General features: G+C 50.3%; 1 long non-coding RNA gene across 1 annotated transcript; it reads right to left on the bottom strand.

The window, feature by feature from the left end:
- Positions 1–4,457: 4,457 nt before the first annotated feature.
- Positions 4,458–8,547, bottom strand: LOC149340973 (uncharacterized). The gene is made up of 3 exons (XR_016283374.1): positions 8,139–8,547; positions 7,525–7,665; positions 4,458–4,574 (listed from the first exon to the last, which is right to left on the bottom strand). It is a non-coding gene; the product is annotated as an uncharacterized LOC149340973 (long non-coding RNA).
- Between the last annotated feature and the right edge of the window lie 6,754 nt (positions 8,548–15,301).

Here is a 15,301-nt window from a genome sequence, read left to right as displayed (position 1 = left end):
CACATATTTTTAACCACTCGTTGCCATGCCGGGGATATAACTTGCCCGGTAAATATGTCAAATTTACTCAATTAACCTCCGAAGTAGGCGCTGTACTGAAGGCTGCTGAAAGTTGCAGACATCTGGAAAGGTACACAAATGAACAAATTAGGTAACATTATTGAACAAATAATTCCCTTATAGCAGTCAAGCCAAGTTCGATCCGCGCCGCGGCGGTCGCATTTCGATGAAGGCGGTATGCCAGAGGCCCGTGTACTGTGCGATGTTAGATGTTAAACAGCCTCAGGTGATAGAAATTATTCGGAGCTCTCCACTGCGGCGTTCATCAGCCTGAGTCGCTTTAGCCCGCTAAATCCCCAAAACACCATGAAAGTTCCGTTTTTCAGGCCATTCACAACGCAAGAAGTAGCTATACCCCTGTAGGTTCCTAAATACGTGCGCGAGAGCTCCGCAGTAAAGCTGGTTATAATTGGAACTTGATGCTTCTGACAAAGCATTTAAAATCTGGGCTCGCGTCCAGGACGAAAATTAGGCAATATAGTTCCCAGCGCAATTTATTCGCAGTCTACTCTATCATATGGTTTTTTAGGAAAGTAAAGGTGCAGTAACTGGCTCACTTTGTTGGTGGCCGCGTCCACCGCGCCACGAGGAAAAAAAATGCACCAACGCTGACTAAAAATGTGTGGCTGTCTATGTAAGCATGAAAGGGTCTGCAGGAAAGGCGTACTGTAATTTAGGACGGACCAGATTCTACCGAGAGTTTTAGCCCTACCGAACTGTAAACATGGTAACAGCTATCGTACTAATCGTACGGCAGATGTGGCTAGGCAAGCCTGGCAACGCTAGCAATGGCAAGGTGTTACCGTAGTTACCCCACGGCTGTCCGGCTTCGCTAAAACTTTCTACACGAACTTTCTACACGCCCGTTTGGCTATAGTGTTTCTACACGAACCTTGGGGAGCGTCGCTCATAAGCCACTTTTCTTTCCGTAGCCTTTCTTCAGCACACCTGTCTTTATTTTTGGCTTTTTGTGTATGGCGACCCGCGCAACCAGCGCTCGCCACGTGCCGAAGTAGAGGGGATGGTGCCAGCACATGCTACACAGAGCGCTGGGAATTTCATTAGGGCCAAATCGCCATCACTTACTCCGCCGACCACTACTTCGAACCACAACAAATTAGAGCTGGTTCTGGCCGCGCAGACGGATGGCGCCAAAGTATCTGTGTTCTTGAAGCCCCTCAATGAAATATGTATTCTATGGTTCGCGCGCATTATATGTAATGGCGGCAACCCACGCGGCGTTGGCTCTTCACTCGCCGTAAGATCGCCTTTACAGCGAAAGCTACACTCCTATAGTTGGGACGCATTTCGCCGTGAGCCTCTGAATGACCTTGAAACGACCTTGAGATAAGTCACAGCTCGCGTTGCTATGCACATATACCTATAGCCATGTGTGGTCCACTTAGTGGGCCACATTTGACCTTGACCTTGAACTTCGACCTCCACCTCTGACCTCGTGTGTCGCAGAAGCGGAGTGGCATGCGAGAGGGAGATACCCTGTGCCTGGTTCAAAGCCTGGTGGTCAGTCGCGTGGGTTACGCCCTCCCGTACTTCAACCTCAACAAAGGAGAAGTGGATAGTGCAGATACCATACTCCGCAAAAATGAACACATCCAACGCAAAACTGCTGGCTCTTGGAATTCACAACATCTTCGAAGAGATCAAAGAAGCCCAACTGGTCACGCAGTTAGCCAGGCTCCAGCAGACACCTACAGGGCGCTCGCTTCTTAGGCGACTGGGGCTAGGCGGAACTGCGGAAATTGAGAATCGTACTGCGAGCATACCGGACGCAATTCGCCAGACGCTAAAGGTTCGCTCCCTTCCCCGGAACATGGACCCCAACTTGCATGCCATATACCTAACCATGTGTAGTCCACTTAGTGGGCCACATTTGACCTTGAACTTCGACCTTCGCCTCTGACCTCTGACCTTGACATTTCACTTTGGACTTCGATATTGAACCACAAGTTTGGATTTCATCTAGCCTCGGGTCCTAACATTCAGAATACGCAGTGGGGACCACAATTGACTTTGTCTACCAACGAGAAAAACGCACGTCTAATTACTGCGTGTCTAAGATCGAAACAGAGGCTACTGACCATCAATCAGTCTTTGTTTCCATCAAGCCAATCAATGAAGACTAATAAGCGGCTGTGGAGTGGTGGGGGCAATTACGAAACAATAGAAGATGTACCAAAAATAAACAATGTTTAATCATGCTTACGCAGCTTTCGCTACGTGAAACTCGGTTGAACCGCTGCCTAACTTTTGCTGGTTGGAAGTTTTCAGTCATCAAGCAGGCGTGTGACGGAAGGATAAATTTGCTCCTCGCGGGCGAGCCGCTCGGCTCCAACGTTCCGAATGGCGCTCCCGGCAGGACCTTCCCTCTAATGATGTACGGCTGCACAAGCATATGCTTGTAGCAAAACACGCAGATACCTTGCGGTAGAAATTACCTGAATTAACTGCGGCTCACTCAAGACATCCATTGCAGCAACGGTTTTGCATCAACAGAATAGCATCAACAGAATAATTTCGACCACCTGGGTATCTTAAACTGGACTGACATCGCACAGCATACGGGGCCCTTTTCGTGTCGCCTATATGGAAACGCGTCCGCCACGGCCGGGTTCGAACACGTGTACTGCGGCTCAGTAGCCGAGCGCCCTGGCCATTGAGCCACCACGACGGGTTCCACCGACAATGAGAGCCCGTTATTTCGCCTTTTTTTCCCTCAAAACAAATGAATATTCTAGACTGGGAATTAGACTAATTTTCAGAATTTCTATTAGGCCCTTCATTACCAAAACTGACAAACGCTTCAAAATTAAAGTTATGAAAATTTTATTGTCATGTATTTGTAGCTCCTTAACTAAAGCAGATTTGAACTGCAATATGCTGAACTAGGACGCTCACGACAGGGGTAATGCGAAAATCTATTCTACCCTCTGACATTAAACCAGATTCTAGTGTAGAACGCTCATTGTAAAGGTGGTGGTAGAAGAAGAAGAAAACGTTTTTTGTATCCGTCAAGGAATCAGGGTGGTGGTAAACATTTTGTTCAATAAAGAACTCTGCGCCCTCTGAGCTGGGAGGGAACCTAAGTCCTAGGCTTCTGCGTCCCGTCAGTTTGCTGCGCCCTCTGAATCAGCCGTCTTTGGTCCTGTGTGCTTCAACTGTTTAAACAGCACGGCCTCCCACTTATCGGGGAGGTGCAAATGTACAGGAGTGATTAGCCTTCCACTTCTCAGGTTGCGGGTTTGAGATCTTTGGGGCAGCCTGCATGCTTTGGCAAGCCCATGAGCGTCGTACGGTTTGGGTATGTGTTCGTCGGTAGCTGCCTCCAAGTTACGGCTGCTTCCAGCGTCAGATTCTTGTGTCTGTGTTTGTGTGTGTGTGTGGGGGGGGGGGGGGGGCGGGGCGGGTGGATGGGAAATATGCCTATTTAGCCTTCTGCAGGTAAGGAGGATCTTACGGTATTACTGTGGAGTGAGACAGTTACTGCGCCTTATCCTTTCCTCAAAAAACCACAAACTACGGCGTGCGCGCACTCACTACCACTCAGTGTATGATAGGCTGTTGGTTCAGAATACACTCTAACCTGAACACTTCGCACGATTTGTTTTAAAGTGGTAGCATTCAGGTTGTCGCATTGCAAAAGCCACCTGGTTTCTCCGTAACGAAACTCCCTGATTGGTTGAGAGCGTCGTGACGTCATCAGCACTGCGAAATTTGCAACTCTGAATTCTAGAATATTGAGTACTTTCCTTTGGATTACCTTATTCACCCACTAACCCGCCTTACTATATTTTGTTTTGTTCATGATGGGTTGAAAAGCGCGTCAAGACGGAGACGAAAGGAAAAGAACACACACCTCTACTAGGCTAGCCACCCTACCTCTACCTTGTTTTGTTGCCTGCTTTCAAAATTTTGGGGTCCTTGGAACTATGGGGTTGGACTAACTTCAGAATGCCACCACTCCCCCCCTTTGTCCTTTTTTCTAGCAGGCAACCGAGAACCTCGAGTTGGAGAAATGCAATTTGGATGCATTGCGGCTTTCAGATGTTGGCTTGAAAAAGTAAAGGACTGCTAAGTAAAAATCAGCTTCACTTAGATGCTTCACTCACAACAAAGGACAGCTCTTGGACTTCGTAGTTAGTCTCCGAGTTTGGTCAATACTACACCTCATTGTAATGAGAATATATTGCTTCCGTCTTTAAAATCTTTCCTTGACATTCGCAAATTGTGCGTGTATGAATTGTGCCTTCGTGCAGCAAGCAAAGATTTATACTTCAAGGTAATCGCAACAAGAAACAAGAGGGTTGGTTTCCTTCTCGTGAAGGGATTGTTTATATCGCTCTCGGAGGCAATTTTTCAAAACATGACGTATGTGGCGCTCAAAGGGAATGCAGCTGAGCGTGGAAGATGTTCCCATAGAATGTGCAGTTGATGCAAGGATGGGAGCTGAACGTGCTGAAGGCCTCCATGAAGCTGCCGATGTCGCTTGGTCGCACCTGCGGGAAAGAATAAACGCACGACGTTGAGAGAGTTTTGTCGAGCTCCGCAGAATCAATGCGTATAAGTCAATACAGGGCCTGGGCCGGCCAGGTCATGTGTTCGCCGGCCGACATTCACCGTTGTGGCTCAGAGGATAGCGCGCTTGGCTGCTAAGCCGGAGCTTGATAGTTGATTCATTCATTCATTCATTTTATTTCTACTCTTGCCATACAAATTATCAAAACACTGACTGAACCCTGACTCAGCCGCGGCCGTAGCGTTCCGATAAAGTTGTAGTTGGTTTTAAGGAAAGGTAATGTCGCAGCTACTGTCTCACTTCTTGGTGGACACCTCTTCCGCGCCGCGAGGGAAAGGAGGAAGCTGGGGATGAAAAAAGAAAGAAAAAATGCAGGGGGCCCTTTGACTGTCTAAAGTGGGTAGAGGCGGAAGCGTTTTCCGCACCACCTTCGCTGTTTCTGTGGCACTGGTGGCGTCACATATAATTGAGTACTAATTAATAAGTGATGACAAATCACTAATTAATTGTTAATTACTGATTAATGCCTGAATACTAATTAACTGTTAATTAATGACGCTTAAGCTTCGCCTTTAGGAGTGGAACGCGACAGCGCGTTGTAGCGCTGCCAGGGAGTCCACGGAACGCCACCACCCGTTCGGCGCGATACCTTGCCCTTTGAACGCAACGCTTTTTGAGGAAAGGAAATGGCGCAGTAATTCTCGGTCATCTCGGTGGACACCTGAACCGCACCATAGAGGAAGGGAGGAAGTGGGAGTGAAAGAAGATAGATAAAGAGGAGCCGTAATGAAGAAAATGAAAATTGTATTTGAGGAAAGGAAATTACGCAGGAACTGTCTCACAAAATTCAGGGGGGCACTTTTTTGACCTAAAGTGTGGTCACTGATGTGTGGTTAAGATGTTAAGCTTCGCCCCTAAGAGTGGAACGCGACAGCGTCTTGCAACGCTGCCAAGGAGTCCACAGAACGCCATCGCCCATTCGGTTCTACGCCTCGCTCGTCGGTAAATTGATTTTTGAGGAAAGGAAATGTATCTGTCTCTCATTTGTCGGTGGACACCTAAACCTCGCCGGAAGGGAATGGAGGAGGATGAGAGTGAGTGAAGACACCGTATTCACTAGACGCGCCTTTGTTCATTACAAACCATCGAGCTGGCATGGCGGAGTGGATAGCATGCTCGTCTCTCACGCCGAAGACCTGGGTTCGATTCCTGAGCTCGACCAATTTCTTAATCGGTTTTATTTATTTGTATGGCCTGACTAGTAAAGCTAATTATGCTAATTAAGTAATTAAGCAACTAACTAAGCTCAGTCCCACTTACTTGGAGCATCACTATACGATCCCTTCAATTGGTCGCATGGTTACTAGCCAAAGTACAATTGGCCCCGTTTGAAATTCGCGCACTGTGACGTCACGACCGTTTCCACCAACTGAAAAGCGTGACATTTTCTGTCGACAACTGCTGCTTACAACGATGAGACATTAAAGGCTTCCGCCTTAAAATTGGAGGCTTATCAAGGTTAAGCCCAGTGGATGCGAAGCATGTCCTTAGCGTTTGGGGGCATCTTGACCGCATACACGCCCGGCGCAAAGACGCTGGCGCTGTTTCGGGCACAGCGACTGACGCGACGGCGGGCGCGCGCCGCCTCATCCCTGGCGTGACGTCACATATCACGTGATGCAGCGATGGTGGCGCCGCCGCCGCGTCGCGCGCGACGGCGCGAACCGAAGCGTGGAGGCCTCCGCCGGGCGACGTCCGACGGCGCGATATGAGGCCCCATCTGCAGCTGGTGTGACGTCATCACGTGACGTCACATCACGTGATCTCACTTCAAGGTCAATGGTGGCCACCGCCGGGAGGCGACCGAGGCGCGATATGAGGCCCCATCTGCAGCTGGTGTGACGTCATCACGTGACGTCATGTCACGTGACCTACTTGAAGGTCACTTGAAGGTCAATGGTGGCCACCGCCGGGCGTCGCGCGAAGGCCCGAAACCAACGTTAATATGCTTCGCATAAAACTGTGCCACTGTGGAGGGCTCCATCATAATTTCGACCACCTGGGGTTCTTTAACGTGCGCCAACGTCGCACAGCGTACCGGCGCATTTCACATTACGCCTCAAGGCCGGACCCGCCGCGGTGGCTTAGTGGTTACGGCGCTCGGCTGCTAGCCCGAAAGACGCGGGTTCGATCCCGGCCGCGGGGGCCGAATTTCGATGAAAGCGGAATTCTAGACGCCCGTATACTGTGCGATGTCAGTGAACGTTAAAGAACCCCAGGTGGTCGAAATTTACGGAGTCCTTTACTACGGCGTCCCTCATAGCCTGAGTTGCTTTGGGACGCTAAACCCCAATAAACCATAAATCAAACCTCCAGGCCGGTTTAAAGGCGAAATGCAAAGTGCCACGTGCAATGCGATAAATCCGGAGCCCTCCACAACGGCTCCTCTTTCCCTTTCTATCTTTCATGCACTCCATTTCTTCCATCACGGCATGGTTGAGGTGACCACCGAGAAGGGAGACAGTTACTGCGCCTCTATCTTCCTTAAAACCATTACTGAGTTAAGAAAATTTTTTAAATCGAGGCTGCCGCGCAGGCTTAGTGGTTATGGCGCTCAACTGCTGACGAAAGACGCAGGTTCGATCCTAGCCGCGGCGGTCGAATTTCGATGGAGGCGAATTCTAGAGGCCCGTGCACTGTGCGATGTCAGTGCGTGTTAAATACCCGCAGGCAGTCGATATTTCCGGAGCCCTGCACTACGGCGTCGCTCATAGCCTGAGTTGCTTTGGGACGTTAAATCCCCATAAACTAAACTTTATTAAATCGAGCTAGCGAAGAGGCCTACTGACGGGAGAGAAGGAGCAAAGACACTACCACAGACAGGGCCCCGCGACGCTGCGGGCAGAAGAGACCGATGACTCGGCACTCACGGGTGTCTTGAGGGTGCAGTTGAAGTACTGGCAGCCGCTCCATGAGGCGTGCGACTCTGCTGGAAGTGCGGCTAAGACCGAAATGGCAGCCAGCAGTGCACAAGCCATGGTAGCCTTCATTTTTCAGACCGCGGAGCCCGACTGCAGTAGGCAATAAGACGCACGTCATTCCATCGCTCGTCGGGTCGATCGACGCTGCTTACACGCGTTCACAGTCAAGTTGATCCGGCGAGTTTTCTTATGTAGTACAGGGTGATGGGGAGCAAAAACAAAGAATAATTGCCGCGAGGGTACACGAAATAAGTCAACGTACCAAGCGTTTCTTAGGCTTAGCTCTTGATGCAAAATAATTTCGAATACCTTTCGGCTCCGCGTGAAAATCCGCCAACGAGCTGAATGCATGCGAGATGAGCGAAGAAAACAACTTTCGGCGAGAATCTTCCATGCATACGTGCCCCTAAGTAAATGGGCTTCGAGCTCGCGCGTCGGTAGCTCGAAGCCGCCGCACAGCGTGCGGTTCCACAGCTCACCGAAAGAGTAGACTCGGCGTCCAAGACCCCTAAAGCGATATCTGCGAGGCAGATTAAAACGACATCGTGTAAAGAGGTGCCTACCTGTGCCAGGGATGTCACCTCAGGCTTCCTGCTTCGAATTCCCGTGCGGCCGGCTACACGTAGGCTGGTGCACTGGTGGCTCGTGCGCAGCAGCTGCTCGTCCTGGCCGTTGTCTTCTTCGCGGAAACTTAGATGATAATTTAGCCCTTTCTTGAGACGCCCGGAGTTGAGGAACCCGGATATTTTTTAGTTGCTGTCGACTTTCCAAGTAACGTTTAGCGTTTTTTTTAGTTGCTATCAGGGAGCGTTAAAGATTCCCAGATGTTTGAAATTATTCCTGAGCCCGCCACAAGCGGCGTCTCTTCCTCTCTTTCTTCTTAATTTCCCTCCATTCACTCCTTCCACACAGCGCGGCTGAGGTATCTATATAGAAGTGCGATAGTTCCAGCGCTTTTCAATTTTTGAAAAAAAAAAATAGCAGAGATTTATCGCTTGTTAAACCTAAGAAGGCAAGCGTAGCAGCGGGCGGCAGAAAGACAGGTGGACGGATGAGAGTAAGAAGTTTGCGGGGATACGGTGGCCGCAGCTGGCGAAGGACAGGTTAATTGGAGACATGAGAAAGGCCTTTTCCCTCCAGTAGGCGTAGTCAAGCTGATGATGATGATGAAACCTAGTGATACGAGCGAAAGCTCGGCGAAGAGATGAAGTGCTCGGACCGGCGCGCGCTTCATCCATGGGGAGACTGAGCGACCAAGCGCCGGCGAGCAGATGTTAAGCTCGCCTAGTCACGCCTAGCAAGCACAGCTGCAGCGTATCTCCACAGCGGGTCACGTGCTATGGCGTCACTTGCCACACACCTCCGCCGGTTCAAGGTCAAACGCGCACGAAACTTGGCTTTGAGAGTTGTAGAGCGAAGAGTAGAGCCTTCGCTCTAAAACAATTTACTCAGCTGGAGCATCCGAGTTTGTAAACCGGCCGCGGCGGCCGCGTTTTGATGGAGGCGAAACGCAAAAGGTGCCTGTGTGCTGTTCGATGTCAGTGCGTGTAAAAGACCCCCAGGTGGTCGAAATTATTCCAGAGACCTCCGCTATGCCACCTCTTTCTTTTTTTCTTCTCTCCTTCCCACCTTTATCCCTTCACTTACGGCGCGGTTCAGGTGCCCATCGAGATGTGAGACAGATACTGCACCATTTCCTTTCCTAAAAAAAAAAGGGCTGAGGCTTAACTTGGTTAAGCCTGGAGAATGCGAAGCATCATCGTGTCGCGTAATTTGGAGGCGCACAACCACAGCGACGGCGCGAGGTGGGCCCCCGTTTCTGCACTGTCGTGACGTCATCGTGTCACGTGGTGTGACGTCATGTGTCACGTGATTTGGAGGCGCACAACCACAGCGACGGCGCGAGGTGGGCCCCCGTTTCTCCACTGTCGTGACGTCATCGTGTCACGTGGTGTGGCATCATCGTGTAACGTGATTTGGAGGCGCACAACCACAGCGACGGCGCGAGGTGGGCCCCCGTTTCTGCACTGTCGTGACGTCATCGTGTCACGTGGTGTGACGTCATGTGTCACGTGATTTGGAGGCGCACAACCACAGCGACGGCGCGAGGTGGGCCCCCGTTTCTCCACTGTCGTGACGTCATCGTGTCACGTGGTGTGGCATCATCGTGTAACGTGATTTGGAGGCGCACAACCACAGCGACGGCGCGAGGTGGGCCCCCGCTTCTCCACTGTCGTGACGTCATCGTGTCACGTGGTGTGACGTCATGTGTCACGTGATTTGGAGGCGCACAACCACAGCGACGGCGCGAGGTGGGCCCCCGTTTCTCCACTGTCGTGACGTCATCGTGTCACGTGGTGTGACGTCATGTATCACGTGATTTGGAGGCGCATAACCATGATGAAGGGCTGAAGTGGTAGCTAAAGTAGTATGCTTCGCATAAAAACGCACACAGGAGTTTGGCGCACGCACGCCCCTGGGCCCCCACACTGTCACACTACACTCAAACGTTCATGTTCCTACGGTCCATGACGTCGGCAGCCCGGTCCATGGTGGCCTTCTGCCGGACCAGGTACTCAGAGCGTGGCAGGGTCTCCCAATCCTTCCAGCTGATAAGATGCTCCAGGCCTCACGGGGGAGAGGGTTCAAGAGGGATTGATGGTAGATGGACCTAATCTAAGGAGATGGGAGGGTTCGCGTCTGAAAGTGGCGCCATAGGTTCTTGACAAATGTCAAGGGAGTGGTGAGGTGGCGAGCAGGCCTGTCTCTCGGCTCGTTAGGCTTGTGTCAGGACACTAAACGTGTGCATGCGCCCCTTGGAGAACTCCGACGTGGGGGCCGCCTGTGGTTGGTGTATCAGACATCGGGCTAAGCTGTTGACAGCCTCGTTGCCGGGATTCCTCGAGTGCGCAGGCACCCAGAGCAGCTCCACGTGGCGGGGCGCGTTGGCACCGTGCGAGTTCAGTATGCAAATAGCAGGGACATGAACTCGCCCGCACGCGAAATTTAGTAGTGCCGTTTTCAAATCTGAGAGAATATATAACGGGCTTCCTCGGCCACTTCTAAGGAGGCAGCCGAGGGGTGGGGAGAGAGCAGCAAGATATTGAAGAGTAAGGCCCACCACGGCTGCCGCCGCTTCCTCGCCCGAGCATGCGGCGTCCACCCACACGGCATACGAATCGGAACCGTAATATTTGTGGAGCGCCTTTGCCCTGGCTCGGCGGTGGGGCTCGTGTTGTTGTGGATGGGTGTTTCTGGGAAGGGTTTTGACGAGGAGGCTGGCGTGGATAGGGCGTGGGATGGAGAGGACTGTGGGTCGTCAGCCGGGATCTGAATGCCGAGGATGTTAAGGATGTGGCGCCCGGTGGCGTATTCGCCAACTGCAGCCTGTACAGCCACATGGCTTGATGAAACCACGGTGAATTGATCACGGTGACTGAAGATTGTCACAAAGGCTTACCTAAAAGGGATAATAAATCCTCTTAAACGGCGTTATATGCCACTAAGCATCACGATTTGCGACCTAAAAGGGAAAAAATGGTAAAAAAATGAAATTAAAAAAACAATAAAATTACAGTACAGAGAGCGGAATCGAACTGCCGACCTTCCATACGCAACACGTGCCTCTAATCCACTGCGCCATAGCGGCGATGTGAACCCCTCGTTCTGAATGAATATTTATAACCAGCCTTAATGTCGCTGCTACCTGCCGGTGGGCGGCGCTGTCATCGCTGGCTGTACCGGCTGCATTTGGCGAACACGCCGCCCGGTGGTGTTCGGTGTTAATCGGATACATGTATATGGGTCTGTCTGTGGGCCTCTACAAGCTCCCCAACACTGTCGTGAAGACCCAGCTGGAATAGTTTCTATGTGGAGGTATTGAGAGGTAGGTTGAGGGTTGTCTTGAATGCGGTGCGAAACATCGCGTCCAAGATGGAGATCCCTCACTCCTATGTCTGATGTACGGGAGCGTGTATGTGAATGAGACTACATAGGTCGCGCTCCTTCATGCCCTTATGGTGACCCGAAACTCTGCGGACCAAGTGCGAGATCTCATCCGCTATCAGTTTGAGTTTCTTTATGGTGAGGTTGTTCTACCATTGTTTTGGGTATGAAGGCCCAGGACCCGGACAGTGTCCACCTCCGGGATGGGGCGATCGTCCAGAGCAACGGTTATGGGGCGGTGGGAGAGTTACGGCTGGTGAGGCTGAGGATGAGAAGCTCGGACTTCTCCGATACTTCAAGCGTGTTCTTGTATTAATGTGGCGGTTTGTAGTGTGTCCTCTATGTCGCCATAACTTCCGTGGGTGGTCCACATCATGATGTCATCGGCATAGAGGGTGTGCCGGAGGTTTGGTATTGTGGTGAGTTTTTGTGCAAGGGGGATTATGGTCGTGTTGAAAAGGAAAGGGGTGAAGACGGAGACTTCAGGAGTTGAACTCCTCTGTGAGAGTAAGGAGGTGGTGCGTGTGAGCTAAAGTGGACCTCGGCCGTGTGATTGGTAAGGAAAGCTCCGATATACGTCTACGTACTTACATCTATATCAAGCCCGGAGAGGGCCGTCATGATTGCCTGATGGTCAATGCGCCAAGGCTTTGGATAAATCCAAAGCCAGGACGGCCTTTGTGTGGCCCGGAATGGCCGTATCAAAGATGTAGGTTGTGAGCTGGAGCACGGCATCCAGCCCGGATAAATGTGGACGGAAGCCCACCATGCTCTGGGGTAGGGGTCGTTGTCCATCGTGTGTTGAGTGAGTCTCGCCAGCACGACGTGTTCGAAGTTTCCCGAGACACGAAGGGACGGAGGTTAGCTAGTGTGAGTCCATGGTTTGTTTAGTTTGGGGATAAATAAACCTTGGCGTGACGCACAGATTGGGGGAGGGTGCCCTCCACTCAGCATTTGTTGAAGTAGTCCGGGTGAAATCCTGGCCGCGGCGGTTCACCAGTTCTCGTTAAAGAACTCCTGGTGGTCGAAATATATCCAGTCCTCCACTACAGCGCCTCGCGTTAGTCGCCATGGCGAAAACGTAATCGACGGTGACTGAGAGTCTGTGTCAAGAACGGAAAATTCATTAGAGCGACGCAGTCACGGCTGGAGTAAAAAAAAAAAAAGAAAAAGGAATTGGCCACGCTTGCCACTGGACTCAGTGCAGTTGATGGCAATGATGATGAAGATGAAGTTTATTATGATAACTTCTGAATTAGAACTTACAGCTAGGCACCTTCTAGAAATAACGCTCCAACGACTCGGCCTGCGGTTATCGGTTGGGGTTGTTATTTCCCTCGTGCTTCAATCCTTGGACACCGTGACGGGAACCTGTGCTAGCTCCACCATATGAAAGATTGATTTGAGAGTCAATTCGGCTGCCTTGCTAAAAGTTTCCTCCATACTTATTTCTTTTACAGCTCATGCTGATCACTTATTCACATTCAGACCTTCCAATTTCCTGCGCGTAAAGCCGTCTTTTCTCATTCAGTTACTCATCTGAGTCACAGAAATCAATTCGCTATTTGCTTTAATAGGTCAGCATCCGGCTTTCAATTAAATTTCTTCGAAAATATTTCCGAGCACCAGGACTGAGCCGCCTGAGTTTTATGGTACTCCAGGGCGGGTATGTGCGATACGAATCGAATACGAATACTTGGTTCCGAATATCGAATAGAATATCGAATAATCAAGGACAGACGCATTTAACCACTACAAAACATTTATCTGAGCACCCAAGAACATCACAGTTCAACTATCAGTGATGAAATGAGCATAAAAGGTATGTGTGGCTGCACAAAAAGTATCAAAGTCTCGAACATTCTTTTTAGAAGAGTAGAAATATCAGAGAAGATGGCTAGTAAAGAGCATTGATCAAGGCTAGCTTGCCATAAGCACAAAAGCGCGTTGCTGGGATGAACATAAAAGGTTGTCGTGAAGGAAAACCGGCTGCTCCACATGGTAAGGCAGAAGTAGTTCCCTTCTAGCTGTAATGACTTCTCCAGCCACAGAAAATGCCCTCTCAATTGGCACTGAACTGGCACGTATTGCGAGGTATTTCGTGCACAGCTCTGACTATACCAGCTTCGCAGGTATGACCACAAAGAAGCTCACCATTGCAGTCAGCTACTGCATGGCCCAACGTTACGCATTGCTCTGGGCACCGCCATGTTGTTATGTCTCTGTCGATAGGACTTGCAAACCGAAATGAACGCCGGTGCTAGCAATAAAATATTCGGCTAGATAGAATATTCGCGTCGTGTCGAATATTCGAAACAACACGAATTCTTGGATTTCGAATCGAATATGAATACTAAAAATATAATATTCGAATTATATTCGAAAATTTCGAATATTCGCACACCCCTAATTACTACACTACAAAGCAGCTGTGTAATACCATTACTTCTGGACTTACGTAGACCGTAATCCCAAGTCGAGAAACGAGACTATACACATATAAGAGTGATTCATGCTGAAAGTGCCAGCCGCTCGTGTTCAGTAGCTCGCGGTTTCTTTTTTCTTTTTCTGCCAGGAAACAACAGTGCATTCGTATGGCTGTTTAAAACGCGCAGTCCTCGGTGCTGATCTCATTACAGATAATAGTACACGAGGTCTTGCGTACGACGTGCGATCTTAATGGGCGGCCCCGACCCGAAAACGACAAAATTATATTTTGCGTCATGCGTTCCGGCGTACGTCGACTGACATTACGCAGAGGGTGACTCACGCCGTGGCTACGACAATAAAAAATATTTCACTTCACCCTGCAAGTAGCTTTTCTTGGTCGTTAACGACACAGCCCTCAGTCTGATATAAACTGCTGCGAATCGAGTTCATGCTTTACCGGAAATCGTGTGACCATAAAGCAGACAGTAAGGCGCCGGAAACACTTGGACAGCAAAATCGTTTATTAGGTGAACCTGTTTTTCACAGAGAAAGAAAGCAACTTGGCGGCAGCGACAGGAACATGCCCACTTGGCGGCCGGCAAGATTAGATTGCCCGTGTCTTTTGGACGCGGGTTATGCAGAGATGGCTCGGAGCTTTCCTGATAACACAATTTCAGACAACAAGTCTGCGCTAACTGCAGAAAAAAAGGGTAATACATTTGAGACCTAACCACTTTGAAGAGGGTTGGTTTGGTTTATGGGGTTTAACGTCCCAAAGCGACTAAGGCTATGAGAGACGCCGTAGTGGAGGGCTCCGGAAATTTCGACCACCTGGGGTTCTTTAACATGCACTCACATCGCACAGTACGCGGGCCTCTAGGATTCCTCCTCCAAGGAAATTCTAGCCGCCGCGGCCGGGATCGAACCCGCGTCTTTTGGCTCAGCAGCCGAGCACCATAACCGCTGAGCCACCGCGGCGGCGCTTTGAAGAGGGTTATAGTGATGAAATGGTGCCAAGGAGGAGCTTATTGTTTTTCTTATACCAGACTAGTTAGCAGCCGGGGGGAGGTCTCATAGCAAATCTCCTTCCGCGTTAACATCACGTGGTCAACTGGAAAGTCTCAATCCTCGCAAAAAAAAAAAAATTCTATATCCTTTCGCGGAAAGCAGAGTAAACTAGTGAGGTGCACAAACAGCAGCGCCAATGGGAACAGCTCCCTGTAAGTTTCATTTAACAGAAAAAGTAGACAGCCTCACTAGGTGGTCAGGTCGAATTATATAAACTTAATGGTGTAGCTCGCCCTGTGGATTTATCATGATAGCACGGGGCGCGCACTCCTCCCTGGGTAAC

Source organism: Amblyomma mixtum, chromosome 6, assembly GCF_055824585.1.
Source record: "Amblyomma mixtum isolate Tamu chromosome 6, ASM5582458v1, whole genome shotgun sequence".
In the NCBI taxonomy this organism is placed as follows: Eukaryota; Metazoa; Arthropoda; class Arachnida; order Ixodida; family Ixodidae; genus Amblyomma; species Amblyomma mixtum.
Note: the sequence above shows the minus strand (reverse complement) of the source record. Positions and strands in the feature narration are given on the sequence as shown.